Source organism: Schistocerca piceifrons, chromosome 9 (genome assembly GCF_021461385.2).
Source record: "Schistocerca piceifrons isolate TAMUIC-IGC-003096 chromosome 9, iqSchPice1.1, whole genome shotgun sequence".
NCBI lineage: Eukaryota > Metazoa > Arthropoda > Insecta > Orthoptera > Acrididae > Schistocerca > Schistocerca piceifrons.
In genome coordinates, this window is record NC_060146.1 from 181,068,509 (window position 1) to 181,084,134 (window position 15,626).

Here is a 15,626-nt window from a genome sequence, read left to right on the forward strand (position 1 = left end):
TTACTACTTTAAGTGTCTCATTTCCTAATCTAATCCCCTCAGCATCACCCGATTTAATTTGACTACATTCCATTATCCTCGTTTTGCTTTTGTTGATGTTCATCTTATACCCTCCTTTCAAGACACTGTCCATTCCGTTCAACTGCTGTTCCAAGTCCTTTGCTGTCTCTGATAGAATTACAATGTCATCGGCGAACCTCAAAGTTTTTACTTCTTCTCCATGAATTTTAATACCTACTCCGAATTTTTCTTTTGTTTTCTTTACTGCTTGCTCAATATACAGATTGAATAACATCGGGGAAAGGCTACAACCCTGTCTCACTCCTTTCCCAACCACTGCTTCCCTTTCATGTCCCTCGACTCTTATAACTGCCATCTGGTTTCTGTACAAATTGTAAATAGCCTTTCGCTCCCTGTATTTTACCCCTGCCACCTTCAGAATTTGAAAGAGAGTATTCCAGTTAACATTGTCAAAAGCTTTCTCTAAGTCTAAAAATGCTAGAAACGTAGTTTTGCCTTTTCTTAATCTTTCTTCTAAGATAAGTCATAAGGTCAGTATTGCCTCACGTGTTCCAACATTTCTACGGAATCCAAACTGATCTTCCCCGAGGTCGGCTTCTACCAGTTTTTCCATTCGTCTGAAAAGAATTCGCGTTAGTATTTTGCAGCTGTGACTTATTAAACTGATAGTTCAGTAATTTTCACATCTGTCAACACCTGCTTTCTTTGGGATTGGAATTATTATATTCTTCTTGAAGTCTGAGGGTATTTCGCCTGTCTCATACATCTTGCTCACCAGATGGTAGAGTTTTCTTATGACTGGCTCTCCCGAGGCCATCAGTAGTTCTAATGGAATGTTGGCTACTCCCGGGGCCTTGTTTCGACTCAGGTCTTTCAGTGCTCTGTCAATTCATTTCCATAATATTGTCCTCAAGTACATCGCCCTTGCATAAATCCTCTATATACTCCTTCCACCTTTCTGCCTTCCCTTCTTTGCTTAAAACTGGGTTTCCATCTGAGCTCTTGATATTCATACAAGTGGTTCTCTTCTCTCCAAAGGTCTCTTTAATTTTCCTGTAGGCAGTATCTATCTTACCCCTAGTGAGACAAGCCTCTACATCCTTACATTTGTCCTTTAGCCATCCCTGCTTAGCCATTTTGCACTTCCTGTCGATATCATTTTTGAGACGTTTGTATTCCTTTTTGCCTGCTTCATTTACTGCATTTTTATATTTTCTCCTTTCATCAATTAAATTCAATTTTTCTTCTGTTACCCAAGGATTTCTATTAGCCCTCGTCTTTTTACCTACTTGATCGTCTGCTGCCTTCACTACTTCATCCCTCAGAGCTACCCATTCTTCTTCTACTGTATTTCTTTCCCCCATTCCTGTCAATTGTTCCCTTATGCTCTCCCTGAAACTCTGTACAACCTCTGGTTCTTTCAGTTTATCCAGGTCCCATCTCCTTAAATTCCCACCTTTTTGCAGTTTCTTCAGTTTCAATCTACAGGTCATAACCAATAGATTGTGGTCAGAGTCCACATCTGCCCCTGGAAATGTCTTACAATGTAAAACCTGGTTCCTAAATCTCTGTCGTACCATTATATAATCTATCTGATACCTTTTAGTATCTCCAGGATTCTTCCATGTATACAACCTTCTTTTATGATTCTTGAACCAAGTGTTAGCTATGATTAAGTTATGCTCTGTGCAAAATTCTAGAAGGCGGCTTCCTCTCTCATTCCTTCCCCCCCCAATCCATATTCACCTACTATGTTTCCTTCTCTCCCTTTTCCTACTGACAAATTCCAGTCACCCTCATCTCCCTTCACTACCTGAATAATTTCTTTTATGTCGTCATACATTTCATCAATTTCTTCATCATCTGCAGAGCTAGTTGGCATATAAACTTGTACTACTGTGGTAGGCATGGGCTTTGTGTCTATCTGGGCCACAATAATGCGTTCACTATGCTGTTTGTAGTAGCTAACCCGCACTCCTATTTTTTTAATTCATTATTAAACCTACTCCTGCATTACCCCTATTTGATTTTGTATTTATAACCCTGTAATCACCTGACCAAAAGTCTCGTTCCTCCTGCCACCGAACTTCACTAAGTCCCACTATATCTAACTTTAACCTATCCATTTCCCTTTTTAAATTTTCTAACCTACCTGCCCGATTAAGGGATCTGACATTCCACGCTCCGATCCGTAGAATGCCAGTTTTCTTTCTCCTGATAATGACGTTCTCTTGAGTAGTCCCTGCCCGGAGATCCGAATGGGGGACTATTTTACCTCCGGAATATTTTACCCAAGAGGACGCCATCATCATTTAATCATACAGTAAAGCTGCATGTCCTCGGGAAAAATTACGGCTGTAGTTTCCCCTTGCTTTCAGCCGTTCGCAGTACCAGCACAGGAAGGCCGTTTTGGTTAGTGTTACAAGGCCAGGTCAGTCAATCATCCAGACTGTTGCCCCTGCAACTACTGAAAAGGCTGCTGCCCCTCTTCAGGAACCACATGTTTGTCTGGCCTCTCAACAGATACCCCTCCGTTGCGGTTGCACCTACGGTACGGCCATCTGTATCGCTGAGGCACGCAAGCCTCCCCACCAACGGCTAGGTCCATGGTTCATGGGGGGATTAATATATTAAACTTCAATTAATATATTAAACTTCAATTATTCACCAAACAATATGAGCATAATACAATGCCATGGCAAGAAAAATAACACATTTTGCACAATGAATCTGATGTTTTCCCAAGATGAAGTTCAGCTCCACATCAGCCCCATCAGTATTGTCCACAACACCACAGTCTACTGAAAGATTACTGTAAAACGTAGTAGCATCACTCGGGATGAGATGCATAATGGATGTGATGTTGTCCAGTTTTGGCTGTGATATATGCTTTCCATTAGGCCACAAAGGTAACAGGAGTGATGAGAAGTTTACTGCATACTTTGGGCAACCAGCTCTTCTTTTCTTGACATCAACTTCAACAAAATTCTCATCTAATTCTGTATTCATAAATACAGAGAAGGGATTGCTCTTTCAGATTCTAATCTGACGGAGTTGCAGCCAGTTTACTTTGTTCTAATGTATGTCTTGCTTCCTATTAACAACACTTTTTTCAAGTTTTGCGGTTTATTTTAAAGTCACGTTTTTGTACCTTATGGACCTGTAAGGGATTCTTTTACCTTCCCCTCTGCATTGTACGGATATAATGTTCTGGCATATAGAGTCTATCCTGCATCTTCAGAGCGTGTTCTGTATCTCCAAAGTCGCTATTGTTAGGCAAAGAAGAATGGCCTGAGATATTTCAATGTAATTGTCTCCAAAGAACTATGCTCTTCTAGAGTTGCTTTTAATATTAAAACCATTTTTATATTGCAGTTTTGTTCCCCACACGAATTCGACCACAAAACCAATTCCTTCACTCACTGTATGTGACGTCGGAGACGTGACCCAACTTCTTGAGCCCCACAGCCAGCAGTGCATTCAGTCCTGGTATAGCAGTGCACTTCATTACATTGACCAGTATGTCTACATCTACATCTACATGGATACTCTGCGAATCACATTTAAGTGCCTGGCAGACAGTTCATCGAACCATCTTCACAAGTCTCTATTATTCCAGTCTCGTATTGCAAGCAAAAAGAATGAACACCTATATCTTTCTGTAGAAGCTCTTACTTCCCTTATTTTATCGTGGTGATTGTTTCTCCCTATGTAGGTCGGTGTCAAAATATTTTTGCATTCTGAAGAGAAAGTTGGTGATAGGAATTTTGTGAGAAGATTCCGTCACAACACGGCTCAGTAACAATACATGAGGAATGGGTTTAGTTGATTAGTACACAGATCATGTAACAGAAGTAATTGTTTGTATTACAAAACATAAAATAAATGAAAATAGTATGAGAAAGCTGAATAAAGCTTGAAATGTGTGTACAAGTTGGGAACTTTTTGTGGAAACTTTCCATTTGTGAGTGAATGGCAAAACTTCCTGTAGGAGTGCCCTGCAGTAATCCGTCAAAAGGTTTGGTGACCATCTTCCCTTATATTGTCTTTCCGTGGCAGCAATATCATGGTAAAATCACTCATGATGTTCGTCACTCACATCTCCAAGATTAGTTGGGAAGAAACCCAACTGGGAATGAAGGAAATGTAATTTCAGAGACCTGTTGCACCCCATAACCTTGTAGCAGTCCAGCATGTGTTCCTTCAGTTACCTATAATTCTCAGTAATTACATTTCCAAAGGAATTGTGGCATACATCTTTAAGAGCAAGCCAAGTTGACTTCTGAGTATCTGTCATCAACTGTTGAAAGATTATATGTTTCATCAAGTCACGGATCTGAGGCCCAGTGAAAATTCCTTCTTTAATTTCTGCAGTACTAATCACAGAAAATTTAGATGGCAAAAAATTGGAAACCTTAGCCCTATTTGCCCACTGCTTTCACAAAATTCTTCAGAAAGCCCAATTTCAGATGGAGAGGTGGTAACAACACACTGTCTTTGTCAACAAGGGCTTCATGTGTGACCTCTTTTTTTCACTGGGATTGAAAATTCCTCTTAAAGGCCACTCTTAGACTGCATAATTGCACTTCCTTGCCTTTAATATCCCAGTGATACAAAAAACAGCAATATTTTGTGTAACTATTACCAGAAGTAGTCACAGAACTTTGAGATCACCGTAGATTTTCCATTTGTGATTCGAATAGCCAATATACTTAAGGAATAGTCTCATGTTCTCGAAGGTTTCCTTTAAATGAACGGAATGGGCCACTGTTATCAAGGTTTCTCATTTCCTTTATGTAAGAGAAAAGATTTGAGACTACGGTTTGAGGAATGTATAAATAGGGGTCATTCTTCTGGATTGTGAATCATCCCAAATTTTGTAAGCAGCCCATTTATGTCATTACGTTGTACCAAACTCCCTGTATTGAGAAAAAAGTGGGAAGACCAAGCTGTCATTTACAAAATTAAGTACTAATGTTTGGTTGTTTAAGGTTCTTTTGTTGGAGACAAGACCTAAGTAATCCTGCTTGCCTCATTGAAAGATTTATATCTTCATGGTAAATGGTAACAGCCAGCCAGTTGCAGAATAAAGACTTATTGAAATCCTTGACCACAGTTTCAGTATATCTAAATATAACTTCATCAGAAGCAAAACTACAGATGAACAGGAAGACACCTTCATTAGCAAGAAACATAGCAACAAAACTGAGATGGAAGGAAAGAAGAAGAAAAAAAAAAGCAATTATAACTTAAGTAACCATGAAAATCACCAAAGTATTACAAGCACAAAAACTTTGTCACTTACTAAAATGACATCCTGCACTCAAGATGCATAAAACAATTGTGCCAAAGGCGTTGTCAGTAGTTAAAATTAAAATATCACCTCCCTCTGTACAGCATAATTATAAAGAGACGGTCAATGTGTACACGGCATACTATCGGTACTTAGCCTGTGAACTAGTGTGAAGAGGGTGTGGGAGCTCTAGGGCAGACAATTTCACCACATCTACATCTACATCTACGTCCATACTCCGCAAGCCACCTGACGGTGTGTGGCGGAGGGTACCTTCAGTACCTCTATCGGTTCTCCCTTCTATTCCAGTCTCGTATTGTTCGTGGAAAGAAGGACTGTCGGTATGTCTCTGTGTGGGCTCTAATCTCTCTGGTTTTATCCTCATGGTCTCTTCGCGAGATATACATAGGAGGGAGCAAGAGAGGGCACTTGTGGTATGCGCGAGACACTCGCGCACATTAAAACCCAGGGATACATACTCATGCGCATCAAAATTTTAAAGATTGTGCTAATTTAAACCCTCTGTCTTAATAAATAAAACATATCAGAACCATTTAACACACTCGCATACTTAGAAAGAAGCTTGCGCTAAGGAACATATCCCACGAGAGAGGGCACTAGTGTTATGCGTGAGAATCTTGCACAAATTAAAGGCTAGGATACATACTAGCGAAAACGAACAAAATATTGTAAATCGAAATCATCTGTTGTCATGAATAAAAACATAACAGAATCATTTAAACCACACATGCACATCTAAAACCGTGAACAATAATTATCAAAAATATGTAAAATTCCAACAAGACAGGAAAGGAGCATCTCACCAGCATCAACAGACAAGAAAATTAGCTTCTAGTCAGCCAGACTATATTACGTTACAACAAGAAGGGGTTTGAAACTATCCAAAAAAATGTTTGTGTCTAAGCTGCACCTGTTCATTAAGAATAAATCCATCTTTTTGAGATAAATGTTTGAAAATTTGTAATTCCTCGAACAGGTCCAGTTTGTAACCCTTACTCACTTCGTATAGCAATTCTACGTCATCCAGTTTACGTGGCATATGCTGTAAGAGCAATAGATGTTCAGCAAATGTGGAATTGTACACATTTTCCCTGTTTTTACCTAGCATGTGTTGTTTATATCTTACTTTAATAAGTCTACCTGTCTGTCCAACGTAATATTTGGGGCAGTCATTACAAGTAATTTTGTAAACTCCAGACTTAATGCCAACTTCTTCCCGTGCCCCAGTAGTGGTATGAACACCTCTTTGTTTTAAGCTATTATTTACAGAAAAGGCAACTCTGTAACCATATTGCTTCTGTAGAAGTCTCCTTATCTTTTATGATACATTCCCCAAAAACGGAATAGAAATAAAGTTATTACCCTCACACTTTTTTGCCCTGTTATAGGGTCGTAACCATTGTTAATAGCTATGGATTTTACTAAAGATATTTCTTTTTCTAAACAATTCTGTTCTAAAGGTGTGTTCACAGTATGATGAACAGCAGAGTGAAAGAAGGCAATTTTGTGAATTTGTGGATGACACGAACCTGCTGGGATAATATTATCAGAAAAAGTATTTTTACGAAAAATGTGAAAGCTAATGGTGTTGTCAAATAACTTAAGCTTTAAATCAAGAAAATTGAGTTCTCTCTCATCATTTTGCATCTCTTTTGTGAAATTCATTTTTTCATGCAAACTGTTAAAAACATGAAACATTAGTTGCAGATCTTGGTCACTCCCTTGAAATATTATGAGTACATCACCAACGTAACGAGCATAGAAAGAAATCATATCACCCAACACAGGATTATTTTTGAAAAAATTCCCTTCTAAAGCATTCACAAAGATGTCAGCTAAGATACCAGCTAACGGCAACCCATGGCTAAGCCGAATGGTTGCTCATACATTTTGCTATTAAACTGAAAGTAATTATACTCGAGCACAACCTACAATAGTAACAGAAGTTCTGACAGTTGCAACTCACTTAAAATTTTATGTTGTTGAATTTTATTTTCAATAATTTTAAGAGTGATGTCTATCGGGACATTAGTGTGTAAACGTAACACATTGAATGAAGCCAACCGGGAGGAAGTAGTGTGATCTACTACTTTTAGCTTGTTTATTAACTCAGCACTATTTTTAACAGAATAATTATTTTAAAAAATGCTTCAGCCATGTTTTAAATTTTGAGATTTAAATCTCTTACAAGATCGTTCAGTTCTGTCTGTGACAACGGCTGTGGTTGTAGCCATGCTGCAGATGGCGTGTACTCAAGACCTTCATGATCTGTTGGTAGTTCAGGGGCTGGAAGATAACCACAATGTCGAATTGCGTGAATTGCAGATTCCAAATGTGGATAAGAAACTGCATGTTTTGGTTTATTTCAGATTCCTTTTACTTTGATTAAACAAAAGTAGCAGTCTGTAATGTGGTTACTGGGTGTGGTACGGCGAATGGCATAGACAGGTAGTTGCCGTGTAACCAACCTGCTAAATAGCAGGAGCAACATGAGCAACAGTTCTGTGCCAATACTTACCCTCGTCTATCTTTGATTCAAAATACAGTTCGTACGCTTTTAGCTAAGTGAAATGGGATGTCTTCGAGACTTAGTCATAAACTCACCATAAACATAGCGGAAAATATTTGGTGAATTAACACACTTCCTAGACACGGCGGAGTATAAGAATCGTGCAAATACACACAAGCAATGTTCATCACATTAGCGAATGTTCACACATCAAGAACTGATACTGTGTGATCTCATAGTCAGTGGTCGATAGTTAATAGTCTGATGCAACTGCCACTTGCCTTGACCTACCCCAAGTGCCTATCTCCCCCTTCCCTCTCTATTCCCACCACTAGGCAATAATATTCCTAAAATAATAAAAGGAGATAAGCGTCTTGACAGCTTAAATAACACAGCCAAGTACAGATAAAAGTGCATTTCCAGAAGAAAGTTCAGGTGATGGCTAATAAAGGTTTTCACCATTGCCATCAGGACACTGAACTACATAGCAACACATATTTTTGTTCTGTAGCAAATTGGATTGTCACACTATACAATTTTTCTAGTCTTCTCTATTTCAGTGATTCTATTGCTAATGCTTTCAAAGGACTGATCTTTGTTATTAGGAGTCTCATCATTAGAGATTGCATACAAACCCGTGATTGTTGCTGTAATTTAAAATAAATTCTTATTATTAGTGTGATAATTTCATTTACAGTTTCAGAGCCTATTATTTTGTGTTCATGTTTCTTATTACTCATGGAAGAGACATCTCTCTTTGCTCTTTGACCACTCTTCAGAAAATATGTATACATAGTGTCCAGTATTTATTTTGTAGAAATAGTTATGGTACTTGCAATGTTTGCTATGGTATTGGTTTATTAGTGATTAGTTTCAAAATGTTCACCATCAATAGCACGACCCACTTCCCATTTTTCAGCCGTGGCGCAGTACACGTTCTGAAGCATTAGTGGTGTTATGGCAGCAGCAGCTTGCATAATGCGGTTCCTGAGCTCCTGCAATTTGGTAATGCGTCGAGTGAACACATGTTGTTTGATAATCCCCACACAAAAAACCCATCAGCATGAGGTCAGGGGAACGTGCTGCCCATGGCAAGGGGCCTGCTCATCCAACCCATCTCCCAGGAACTGTGAATTCGGGAATGTGCAAACGTCTAAGGTGTAATGACATGGTGCCCCATCATGTTAAAAGTTAACAGTATCCTGACACCCACCTTGGGTAAGCTGTGGCATATCTAGGTACACTGCTCCATTTATCATTTTTTCAGCAAAGGAAAACAGTGCATAAACCCTGTCATGCTGATGCCCATCCAGATACAGGGTGTCTCACTCAAACATCCCTGATTTCAAAGACCCAGGAAAAGAAACCCACAGTAGATATGACAGTGAAAAATGCACCACATTCTAGAGCATCTCAAAGAATTTATTTATTTATCATCTGTAAACCTCTGCATGTGAACCATTTGTAGCCGAAGAGTATTGACTCTATATTCAATTTCTTGCCAAGTTCTTTGTAACATTTCCTCTGTTATTGTTGCAATCGCATGAGTGATATGATGTCGCAACTTAGGAATATCGTCCACTTTGGTTGCAAACATGTGGTCCTTTTTCACGAATCCCCACATGAAGAAATCAGGTGACATAATGTCGGGTGCACATGGTGGCCAAGCTATGGGCCCTCCGTGTCTGATCCAACAATTGGGAAATTTCCTGTCCAGGAACTTGCAAACATCCATTGACAAATGTGGCGGAACGTCATCTTGTTGAAAAATGATGTTGGGTTGCAAGTCTTGTATCTGAGGGTACACAAACTTCTGAAGGTACACAAACTGCTCCAACATGTCCATATACACTGACCCATTCACTGCTTGTTCCGCAAAGAGGCACAGTCCAAAAATCCTGTCGTACATTGCCCGCACCAGATGTTTAGTTCAGGGCTATCACGAACATGTTCAATGACAACGTGCGGATTTTGCAAACCCCAAATCCGAACATTGTGCCTGTCAACCCGTCCTGATAGATGAAAGGTTGCCTAATCTGAGAATAAACATCTCTCCAGGAAGCTGGCATCCATATCAGTACGCGGCAGCATATCCACAACAAATAATTGTTGGCGTGGTTTGTTGTTCGGTATCAGATGTTGCAGAATTTGCACTTTATAAGCACACATACAAAGACGCTGGTGACCTACTCAATGCAATGTTGATCGAGGTACATCAAGTTGCCTAGCCAGAATGTTTCAGAACACTTCCTGTTGCCAGAAATTTCCTGTACCATTCCTTAACTGTTTTCACATCAGGTGGATCACATTCATACACACTACAATAATTTCTTTGCACAGTAATCGGTGAATTTGTTTCTGTAAACCACACTACTGCTTGCACGTGCTTCTGTGGAGTCACCATTTTCACTTCGTGCGACCATACTGCACTCTGGTAACAATACTTGGCACTTCTAACACAGGAATATAAATTCTTTGAGATGCTCTACAATATGGTGCATTTTTCATTGTCGTATCTACTGTGGTTTTTCTCTCCTGGGTCCTTGAAATCAGGGAGATTTGAGTGGGACACCCAGTACTAACCTTGGGGTAGTCTTGCATGACTTCAACATGGTCCAGTGGTGTGGTATTGGCCCATATAATACAGTTATGCTTGTTAACCTTTCCATAAATGTGGCAGGTCGCTTTATCACTGAATAAGATATGTTTCAGGATGCTGCGCTCTTCATGTGCACATGGTTATACACTGCAAAATCCTCTTCATGCAGATGGCGGAGAACCTGCAGATGGTATGACTTCTTCTTCAGTGTACATCTTAACACTGTGTGTACCATTGAACATGGAATGCCCAATTCCACTGACAGACACTGCACCGATTTTATACTCCTTTCAGTGGATGTCCTGATGGCTTATATCCTTGTATTGGAGGCTGACAGACATCTTTGTCTGGACTCCCTTCTCAGTGATCCAGTGTGCCTGAACTTGTTTACCAATGTGCGGATTTTTTTATCGGTGGGACCATTGTGATGGAATTTGTGGTGAACTCTCATCTGAATGTCATTGTATGACAACCTCTGGTAGCCTCCAAATCACAATAGTCATCTTCACTTCTATGGTAAACATCATGCACATTAATCCTGGAGACAATTAAATACATTTTTAATTATTGGCATGAGATTATTGCATGCTACCATGCAATGAAGTACACACAAAGTACGTTGAATATAGCAGCAATGATATACCATACACAACCCACTCATAAAGTACGTATTTCTGCAAAATAGATATTTAATTTCTGGAGACCCAGCATAATTGTCCAACATTTCTGAACTTGTACATTCCAGATTCAAGTGTTCATGCACCTTTTCTGTAGCCTTTTTCATTTTCCAAGTGATCCGTCTGAACCCTAAAAGGCAAGTATTCGGTTTCTTGATAATACACTATGTGATCAAAAGTATCCAGACACCTGGCTGAAAATGACTTATAAGTTCGTGGCGCCCTCCATTGGTGATGCTGGAATTCAGTATGATGTTGGACCACCCTTAGCCTTGATAACAGCTTCCACTCTCACAGGCATACATTCAATCAGGTGCTGGAAGGTTTCTTGGCAAATGTCAGCCCATTCTTCACGGAGTGAGGTATCGATGTCAGTGGGTGAGGCCTGGCATGAAGCTGGCATTCCAAAACATCCCAAAGATGTTCTATAGGATTCAAGTTGGGACTCTGTGCAGGCCAGTCCATTACAGAACGTTATTGTCGTGTAACCACTCTGCCACAGGCCGTGTATTATGAACAGGTGCTCTAATGTGTTGAAAGATGCAGTTGCCATCCCCAAATTGCTCAACAGTGGGAAGCAATAAGGTGCCACACAAAACAACAAGGGGTGAAATCCCCCTCCATGAAAAACACTACCACACAATAACACTACCATCTCTGAATTTTACTGTTGGCAGTACACACGCTAGCTGATGACGTTCACTGGGCATTTGCCATACTCACACCCTGCCATCAGATCGCCACATTGTGTGTCGTGATTTGTCATTCCACACAGTGTTTTTCCACTGTTCAGTCATCCGATATTTACGCTCCGTACACCAACTGAGGTGTTGTTTGGCATTTATCGGCATGATGTGAGGCTTATGAGCAGCCGCTCGACCATGGAATCAAAGTTTTCTCACCTCCCGCCTAACTGTCATAGTACTTGCAGCGAATCCTGATGCAATTGGGAATTCCTGTGTGATGGTCTGGATAGGTGTCTGCATATTACCCATTACGACCCTCTTCTACATCTACATCTACATCTACATTTATACTCCGCAAGCCACCCAACGGTGTGTGGCCGAGGGTACTTTACGTGCCACTGTCATTACCTCCCTTTCCTGTTCCACTCGCGTATGGTTCGCGGGAAGAACGACTGTCTGAAAGCCTCCGTGCGCGCTCTAATCTCTCTAATTTTACATTCGTGATCTCCTCGGGAGGTATAAGTAGGGGGAAGCAATATATTCGATACCTCATCCAGAAACGCACCCTCTCGAAACCTGGCGAGCAAGCTACACCGCGATGCAGAGCGCCTCTCTTGCAGAGTCTGCCACTTGAGTTTATTAAACATCTCCGTAATGCTATCACGGTTATTAAATAACCCTGTGACGAAACGCACCGCTCTTCTTTGGATCTTCTCTATCTCCTTCGTCAGACCGATCTGGTACGGATCCCACACTGATGAGCAATACTCAAGTATAGGTCAAACAAGTGTTTTGTAAGCCACCTCCTTTGTTGATGGACTACATATTCTAAGGACTCTTCCAATGAATCTCAACCTGGTACCTGCCTTACCAACAATTAATTTTATATGATCATTCCACTTCAAATCGTTCCGCACGCATACGCCCAGATATTTTACAGAAGTAACTGCTACCAGTGTTTGTTCCGCTATCATATAATGATACAATAAAGGCTCCTTCTTTCTATGTATTCGCAATACATTACATTTGTCTATGTTAAGGGTCAGTTGCCACTCCCTGCACCAAGTGCCTGTCCGCTGCAGATCTTCCTGCATTTCGCTACAATTTTCTAATGCTGCAACTTCTCTGTATACTATAGCATCATCGGCGAAAAGCCGCATGGAACTTCCGACACTATCTACTAGGTCATTTATATATATTGTGAAAAGCAATGGTCCCATAACACTCCCCTGTGGCACGCCAGAGGTTACTTTAACGTCTGTAGACGTCTCTCCATTGATAACAACATGCTGTGTTCTGTTTGCTAAAAACTCTTCAATCCAGCCACACAGCTGGTCTGATATTCCGTAGGCTCTTACTTTGTTTATCAGGCGACAGTGCAGAACTGTATCGAACACCTTCCGGAAGTCAAGAAAAATAGCATCTACCTGGGAGCCTGTATCTAATATTTTCTGGGTCTCATGAACAAATAAAGCGAGTTGGGTCTCACACGATCGCTGTTTCCGGAATCCATGTTGATTCCTACATAGTAGATTCTGGGTTTCCAAAAACGACATGATACTCGAGCAAAAAACATGTTCTAAAATTCTACAACAGATCGACGTCAGAGATATAGGTCTATAGTTTTGTGCATCCGCTCGATGACCCTTCTTGAAGACAGGGACTATCTGTACTCTTTTCCAATCATTTGGAACCCTCCGTTCCTCCAGAGACGTGCGGTACATGGCTGTTAGAAGGGGGGCAAGTTCTTTCGCGTACTCTGTGTACGCCGGGGTTTCCGTCAGTCAACAGACGAGGTCGGCCTGTACGCTTTTGTGCTGTATGTGTCGCTTCACGTTTCTACTTCACTATAACATCGGAAACAGTGGCCCTAGGGATGTTTAGGAGTGTGGAAATCTCACGTACAGATGTATGACAAAAGTTTATTTATCGTATGATGATACAGAGCTTGTATCAAATACATAATTTTAAGAGTATATAGTGTAAGAAATGACAAGCAAAATACAGGTACAGAATCAAATGCTAAACTCTGTACAAATTACACACAGTCTTAGATTTCTAAGGCCAGTCTGTTGATCCAGTTGAGCCCTTCAGATGATACATGGTGGATGTCATTTATTGATCCCCGAAGGCTCGTTTTGGGCATTCACCAACAATGTTATTTATTGTTTGCAGGGCAGCTCCCTCAGTGTGCTATCCCCTTGCACGCACTCACCTCGCTGTTGAGCTCACGGGTCATGCGCCGGTGGGAGGATGAGTGGCTGGAAGTGACTGACAGTAAGCTTCGTATAGTCAAGCCCACTCAGTGTGTGTGGTGTACTTCCTTTCAGCCCCATCGACGGGACGAGGTTCTCCTCACTCGGCTTCGAATAGGCCACAGCCCTATGACGCGTGGCTTCCTGCTCCGGCGAGAGGACCCTCCAATGTGTGGTGCTTGCGGCGTCCAGGTCACTGTGCGCCACGTTTTATTGGATTGCGTTTTATTTTCTGACCAGCGGGTCGCGGCTGACCTGCCAGCGGACCTGCCATCTCTTTTAGACAACACTCGGACGAATGTGGTTAAAGTTTTAAAGTTCTGTGCCCTGTCAGATCTTTTTACAAAGATTTTAGGGAGAGGATTTTAATTTGCTCACTGTGTGACAAGCTCACCCATATTTTATGTAAGTGGCCAGCCAATAACAATTTCCTGTGACATTCTTGTTGCTATGTTTCCCCTTTCCTTAGGTTTTACTTTCTTATGTAGGATTTTCCTTCTTTTCCTGCTTTCTTAGAGTGTGCTTTAGTTTTCTTAGGTCTGTCCACATTCGTTCCTCTTAATGTGTGTCAGGGTGCTGATGACCTCGATGTTGAGCGCCCATAAGCCCCAACACACCACCACCATCCACAGTCCAATCTGGAGATGTTGCCCAACCCCATTTGTGCTTTAGATGTCCGCAGTTCCCTTGTCCTGTTCAGATGCGGTCGATAGTTCTCCACTGGCATCTGGGGAGTGTGAAACCTGGAACTCGCATGGAAGGCTTTTCAACTAGATGACCGTTTAACACTGGTGATTATCCCACTGACTTCTCCATACTTTGTTGATGTTAAAGTCGGAGGCTTCAAGATGTTGTGCAGTTCACCAAGGTGGTTTTCTTGACTTCAGACACTGATGTTCTGCTATTAATATATCACTGTGTATGGGTAGCTGGGGGTTCTTCTGAATGTTTCTCCAGATCTTCAGGAGAGCATCTGATCTTCATAGAGCTGGAGGTTGGATGTTACTTAAAACTGGTAGCCATGCAGGTTGAGTACTATGAATGCAGTCTGTGATAAGTCGCATTGTCTGGTTGAGTTGCACATGTATCTTGCTACAGTGAGCACTGTTCATCCAAGTTGGACAACGATATTCAGCGACAGAGAAAGATAGTGCGAAAGCAGTTGATCTTAGGGTTTGAGCGCTGCAACCCCAGGAGGTACCAGCAAGCTTCTGAATGATATTATTACAGGTCTTCACATTTGCGGTCACATTGGAGAGATGTTGTCGGAAAGTTAGGGACCTATTGAGTGTTATTCCAAGGTACTTCGGTGTGCTGCAGTACTTCAAGGTTTGTCCTCGGTGTTTATCTTCTGGTTTATAGTCAGAGTGTCTGTTCCGTAGGTGAAATGCTGAAGTCACAGTTTTCTGAGGGTTTAGGTGGAGGTGCCATGTCCTGAAGTATGTGTCCAGAATTTCCATGTCAGCAGTTAATGTGCTTTCAGCACGGGTGAAACTGGAGCTCTGGGTTATCAGATGTCATCAGCATATATTAATTTCTTTGAGGTTGTGGCTGGCAGGTCATAA